Raw genomic sequence first — 7,343 nt, forward strand, 5'->3', positions numbered from 1 at the left:
CCTAACAGAATTGCTATTTTCCTTGTTTATGATGTGTAGCCTCAGGAAAAAAATGCATGTGAGAAATCCTTGGTTTGGTCTCACAAAAACCTCTATCTAGTATCTGAAATACGTGGTCAAGTATTCTATTCCAATTTTTCAAAATGTTTATTTGAGATTATGACTACATCATGTCCATGGTCTCTTTCCTACCCACAAGCCTTACAATTGACCACTAATTGTTTTTTAATTCATGGTCTATTTTTATTTAACAGTTACTCAGTAAGAACAGTTACTGTTTTGAATGTGACCTGTGTTTGGCTGGAGGACTTCCCAGCTATGAAGTAAAGAGTTGCCTGTACTGGACAGTCAGCATGTATATATACAAAAAGGACTATGTATCTTGGAAGGGGAACAGAAATTGCTTTGGGAGACAGGGAGTTTTTCTACAACAGTACAAATTTCCCAAATTAGGGCCCTGTCTCCCCTTAGTATGGAAGGGCAGAGCTGAGAAGGCCTGTGCTTTTTATATCATTTGATCTCTGATCACTCAGTAGGGGAGCTGCTACTTTCCTGAGTCCTGTCTCAGTAGCTTTAGCTAATGTGAGGCCCTGGGAAGGCTTAGTAATTGGGTGTACCAATGGGACGTAGCTGTCAGGTTCTTTCCCGGATGTTCCTCTGGGTCTGCTATAGGGAGCTGTGAGGGAGAACACAAGTCATGCTATGGTGAGTGTGGGGACCACTGACTCCAGATCAAGAGGATCAGTTCTGCTGAGCTGTCAGAGCTTCTGTGACTTTGAGGGACTATGAGCCAGACTGGTTCTGTTGGTCCCTGTGGTGATCTGGGAAATGGCCCTTCTTCTCTGAGACACCTGAGTGTGGATTCTATGAGGAGGGTTAAGCGTCTGCTGTCCTGGCTATGGGAGACTGTGATATATGTAATATATTTGCATGTTGTTAGGCAGGTGGATAGAGCTGATTCCAGATCATGTGCCATAACCCATGTGGCAGGAAATAGTCATTAAATTATTCTACCTTTTTTGTGATTGGGCATCAATTTGGCTGGGTTTACCTGGAACCACAAGGGTACATGAGACTTTGCAGAGCCATAGCAGAAGGTTACCTCCATTTGCCAAGAGAACCTAGAGTTTGAAGTCTCTCTGTTTAAAAGAAATGTCAGTAGTAGCTGGAAGGTCAGAAGCTTTAAGGGTAAGTTTGAGATGATTTTATGGAATCTGTCAAGTCTGTGTTAATTTCTATACACATAGAATTATAGGTAGCTGTAACATTGGTCAAGATCACACTTTTCCTGGATAAGTTTCCTTTGGTCTTTTAATTAATTATAAGTTGACTATATTTTCCCGCTTTTGTTCTTGTCTATCTCCTTTATTCTTTCACAAATATTGTACATATTCTTGATTGTTGTAGCTTTGTGGTAAATAAAGAAGTCACATAGTGTCAATATGTATATTACTTTTTTATGATACTGTTGAGAATTCTGAGTGTTTCCACTTTGCATAGAGAATTGGAACCAGGAATCCTGTCATAAATTGTTCAGGCATTTCTTTGTATTATATTCAATTCATGATGCAAATTTACCATACAAAAACCTCTTAATATTGATGCATTATGTTCCCATGCATCATTTGTTTACTTCTATGTTATCAGAATTTTCCCTGGGTCCTGCCATGAGCAAATCCTTCCAAGAGTCTAGGGGAAGATGCTACATCTGGTGTGGGGTTATCTGAGGTCAAGGAATCTATGTACACCTATTTATTATGTCTGTTTACTTTATTTCTCTATAACAAACCTCTTTTTTTGAGACAGGTCTTTCCAGTGTTGTTTCAGTCCCTGTCTTGGATCTCTCTCTGTAGACCAGGCTGGCCTCAAATTCACAGAGATCTGCCTGCCTCTGCCTCACAAGTTTTGGGACTTAATGTATATGCTACCACTGCCCAGCCATAACCAACTACTAACTATATAGCTTCAGTTCTGTTCTGACACTCAGTTCTTCTCTATCACTTCCTTTTCTGGCCTCTCCTAGCGATAGTAATAGCTAAGCACATATACTCTGAACCTCACCTTCAAATTCCATTCCCCTGTCCTCCATCTTACTTTTATCTTCCCCTCTCCTGATCTGATTCAGATCCATCTACAGTCTTCAGAACTTTTCCTTGCTCCTTACCCTCAGCCTGACCTAGTCTTCCTAACCATCTACAGAAACTCTGCCTTGTTCTCCTCTTCCTGGCCACATGACTCTACCTCGATCAGAAATTCTGCTAGCCTTTACTTCACCTGGGTATGCAAAAAATATCTTTTGTCTTCAGCCAATAGCTTTACCATGCCACTAGGCCTGAAGGAAAGCAACGGTCTGAGCCTCACATGTGCAAGAAACAAAGTTATGGATCTATAGTCTGCCTATCTCCTAGGCTCTGTAAGGGTGCTACCTAGAAGATCAGCAGTAGGTATAAGATTGTATTGTTTGCCATATGGCCTAGTAGTAGAAGACATCCTTCCTCATACAAACATACACAAAATATGGAGATACGATTTTCAAAAGTTCTTGTGACTCATAAAGCAATCAGAGCAAAACAAGTTGCTTTAGGTGAACAATGCAAATCATACACTGTTTCTTTAAAAATCTGTTATCTTGCATTTGATTTGGAAAAGTTTTCATTTTCTCACTCTGATGGAGACTCACAAATAGTCATCAGTCATAGGAAACAAAATGGTGCCTAAGTTATCCTAAAATTTACCTTGTTTTTATTATAAGATAATGAGATCCTTTTAGTAATCAGAACTATTTTCTAAAAAGTTAAAACATCAGAAATCTTCATTCAAATCTCTTCAACTTTGATAGAAAAACTCTCTTCTCTCAACTCATTTTCTATTATTTCCAAAGACAAAACTAGAGTGCATTGTGGTTTAATTTTGTTAAGAATCTGTTCTTATTTAAGGGACAGTGACATGTATTTGTAGATAAGTTTTTATGTCAAGTTTGATTGGTGGTGCCATCTATGTTGTTGATTTTATTAATTGTCATCTAGATGTATTGTTTCTCTGGAAATTGATGGATCTTCACCAATATTTTTGCAGAAAATTTGCTATATGATGTTATGGGTGTTTTGAGTTTTTGTTACTTCAAAAGTTTCTGTGTAGAGACAATTTTAGTTTTCTTTTGTTGATCTTAGAGGCTCACTTCTTATTTATTGACAAATCTGTACTTTCCAGTTGTTGCCACCTTCATGTTTGGGTTTCTGCTGCTTAAGTGATTGACATGGTTAATATTTGGGGTTTGTGTAGTTTTTTTGTTTGTTTGTTTTTGTTTTTGTTTTTTGACACAGGGATTCTCTCTGTAGCTTTGTGCCTTTCCTGGAACTCACTTGGTATCCAAGGCTGGCCTTGAACTCACAGAGATCTGCCTGGCTCTGCCTCCCGAGTGCTAGGATTAAAGTTGCATGCCACCACCGCCCAGCTGGGGTTTGTGTTTTTAAAACCTTCTAATGTTATTGTCTCTGTCTTATTTGGCTTCAACTGTCAATGTTATATAGCCTCGAATCATCTGAGAAAACATCAGTCGAGGCTCTGCCCAGATCAGAATTGATAGTTACTATGTTTGTGAGAAATTGTGTTCATTGGTGTGGGAAAGCTCTTCCACTAAAGTTTCCATGTCTTAAGTAAGTGGTCCTGAGATGCTTGAGAGATCTAGCTTAGGGCATGACAGTGACCAATCAAGAGAGAATTCCAGTAAATACAATTTCCCCATGGTTTTGCCTTCATTTCTTAGCTTCTCTCCTAAGCTTCTACAATTGTTGATTAGATCTGGCAATAGCAGTCAAATAAACCTGTTCATTACCTGAGATGCTTTCGATTAGAGAATTTAACCACAGCAAGAAACAAGTAAGTTGAATCAAAATCTGATACACCAAAAATAATTTTGTTGCTGAGTAGAATGTGGTAATGTGGTCTTTTGGAGGAATGTGGAAGATAGTAGGACTTTAGATGGCAAAGCCATAGAAAGCTGCATGCAGAGTTTAATTGGCTATATTTTTATAGAGACGATATGGAAGTTTTTAAAGTATTGCAGACAGTGGAGCTTGAGGTTATAGGATTTAAGTGGAAAATAGATTCCATGAAAAATTTAGCTCGAGGTTATTTGTACAATACTATGTTCCCAAATCCTTCCTATTTTCTTCATTCTCTGAGAAATCAAGTAAGGCAGAATTAAAAAGTAATTGGCTGATTTTTTGGACAAAGTATTGATTCTGCCTGGTATATATTACTGAAGACCCAATTAGGTTTACAGTGGAAAAGAAACAAGTGGTATAGAAACAAATAAAAGCTCAGTGTTCACATCCCTTTTTTTCTTTTTTTCTTCTCTAATCCAACACATAGAGAAAAACAGCATGAGATAGTATCAAATGGCAGTTGGATGGTGAAGCAGGGGCAGGAAATTTCAAGATGTTTAACACTATTAAAGAGAAGGCCCACCAACAGTGGAAGAGTATTCTACTTGCTCTGCATTCTCTCCAACATAAGCTGTTATTATAGTTTTTAATCATAGCCATTCTAGCAGGTGCAAGATGGTGTCTCAGAGTCATTTTGATTTACGTTTCCCTGAGGACTAAGGATGTTGAGCAATTATTTAAAAGTTTATCGAGTCATTTGAGATTCTTCTGTTGAGAATTCACTGTTTAGTTCTGTTGCCCATTTTTTAACTGGATTGTTCAGTATTTTGATGTCTAGTTTCTTGAATACGTTATATATTTTAGGGATCAGCCCTCTGTCAGATGTGAGGTTGGTAACGATCTTTTCCCATTCTGTAGGCTGTTATATTGTCTTATTGATGGAATCTTTGCCCTACAAAAGGTTCCTCAGTTTCAGGAAGTCCCATTTATTATTTGTTGCTCTCACTGTGTATGCTACTGTTTTTATATTTAGGAAGTGATCTCCTCTGCCCCTGCTTTCAAGACTACTTACTACTTTCTCATCTATAAAAAGTTCAGTGTAACTGGATTGATGTTGTGGTCTTTTATCCACTTGGACTTGAATTTTGAGTATGGTGACATATATGGATCTATTTGAAATCTCCCACAAGTTGACATCCAGTTATGTTAGCACCATAAAGAAGATGCTTTCTTTTTTTCATCTTACAGTTTTGACTTCTTTGTCAAAAATCAGGTGTTCATAGATGTGCAGATTAATATCAGGAACTTCAATTAGACTCCTTTGGTCCACATGTCAGTTTTTATGCCAATACCACCAAGCTGTTTATATTACTATATCTCTAGAGGGAAGGGAGATGAGATAGGGATGAGGATGAGGGACGGGGTAAGAGATGGAGGATGAAAATATAAGAGAACAGGATCATCAAGCTGGAAGAGGTACAGAGTGGTTGAGAAAAGAAAGAGATACCATGATAGAGGGAGACAGGGTCTTAGGTAGGTTCCCAGGAATCCCCAAGGTTGACCCAACCTTAGAGTAATAGCAATAGTGGAGAGGGTGCTGGAACTGGTCTACTCCAGGAATCAGATTGTGGAATAACCTAACTGTCATCATAAAGCCTTTATCCAGTAATTGATGGAAGCAGATGCAGAAATCCACAGCCAAGCACCAGGCCAAGCTTCAGGATTAACATCAAAGAGAGAGAAAAGCGGGATTCTATGAGCATGGGGCATCAAGATCATGATGGGGACATGTAAAGAAACAGCCAAACCAAACTAGTGGCAACTAATGAACTGTGGATGAATAGCTGTGGATCATCCATAGGACTGGACTAGGACATCTGTATAGGCAAGAGACTTGTTTGGCTTGAACTATTTAAGGGGATACAAGACAGTGGGATCAGGATCCATCCCTGTTGCATGAGTGGCTTTTTAGAGCCCAGTACCTATGGTGGGACACCTTGCACAGCCTTGGTGAATAGGGAGAGGCTTAGACTTGCCTCAACTGAGTATACCAGGCTCTGCTGACTCTCCATGGGAGGCCTTGCCTTGAACAAGATGTGAATGGGGAGTGGGTTGGGGCAAGAGCTGAAGGGTGAGAAAAAAGAGGACAGGGGGATCAATGGGTGGTATGTAAAATTAATAGAAAATTTTTTAATAATAAACAAAGGAAAATAAAGAGAAGCCCTTCTCAGCATTTAAAGCCTAGAAAGGTAACCTAAGTATAAGATTCCATATTTCTAAGTCTTCTATTTATGGAAGTTGCTAACTTGATTCCTAATTCAAAGAAGCAACTTCATACAGAATTTGTTGTAACTCTTATCCAAGCATGATAGCATCCATCACAACTTAGAAGCCAAATGTGGGGGGGTAATCCATGTTGTACTGGTTCTCTGAACAAGGAAGATGTAGATGCAAAAGATGCAATACTAATAGGTTATGGATTTTTCCTCTGTGATTTCAGTTCAGCACTGTTGCACAAACTGGGTTTGGCAGAGGCAAAAACCAAGTAAGGAGACTGTGAGAGTCCATTGCATGAAGCTGTGAAGATGAAGCCATTGTTGGATTTTGAGATGATAGAATATAGAGATAAACAGCCTATGAGAAATCTGTCACAGCTGCATACAATGAGTGGAAGTAGCAAAGGAGAAACATGTATGAAAGTTTTCAGGGATAGAGTTATTTAATCCCTTTGAGAATGAAGACCCACCTGTCTGAGACAAAGATAACAGTAGTTGTTGTTTACCCTGCTGAGTTTTAGTCTTGCTTTGTTCCAAACTTTTCTCACTTTGCCCATATCTTTTACTTTCTTTTTTTAAAAAATATATTCTCCCATGAAATATATCCAAACTGGAGTTTCCTAGAATGGTCCCCAAGGTCCAGCCTTTAGAACAGCACTCAGGAGTCAAAGAGAAATCCACAGCCTGGTGAAACTGTGACTTTTCTATCTGAGGGTTATTATGGAATGTCAGGACACTTATGTGCTTTCTTGATGGTTTCTTTTCTTATTTCTCCCATGTTGTTCTCATCATGCTGTTCTCTCTCATTGCGCTATCCTATCATTTTTTTTTTTTTTTTACAGTTTATATATTCCAACAAACTCTTTCAGGGAATAAAAGTCACAAAAAAACTTGCATTCATAGATAAAGACATTGCTAAGAACAAAGACATCCTGAACAACTCTCATGAAATATATCCAAGTAGCCTCTCATGAGCAAGCAAGGGGTCTGTGTGTAAGCTTCTGATTATTCAAGAATATGTGTAGCCTCTCACAGGTTGGGCTACAATTTACACAAGTCATTTGTTGTCCACTATAGAATCTCTCTGAGCCACCAGTGCCCCAGCATATCTTGCAGGCAGGACAAGTGTGGTTCTAAGGTTTTGTGGCTGGCATGTTGTGCCATTTCTAACACTTGGAGC

This window comes from Peromyscus eremicus, unplaced genomic scaffold (genome assembly GCF_949786415.1).
Source record: "Peromyscus eremicus unplaced genomic scaffold, PerEre_H2_v1 PerEre#2#unplaced_449, whole genome shotgun sequence".
NCBI lineage: Eukaryota > Metazoa > Chordata > Mammalia > Rodentia > Cricetidae > Peromyscus > Peromyscus eremicus.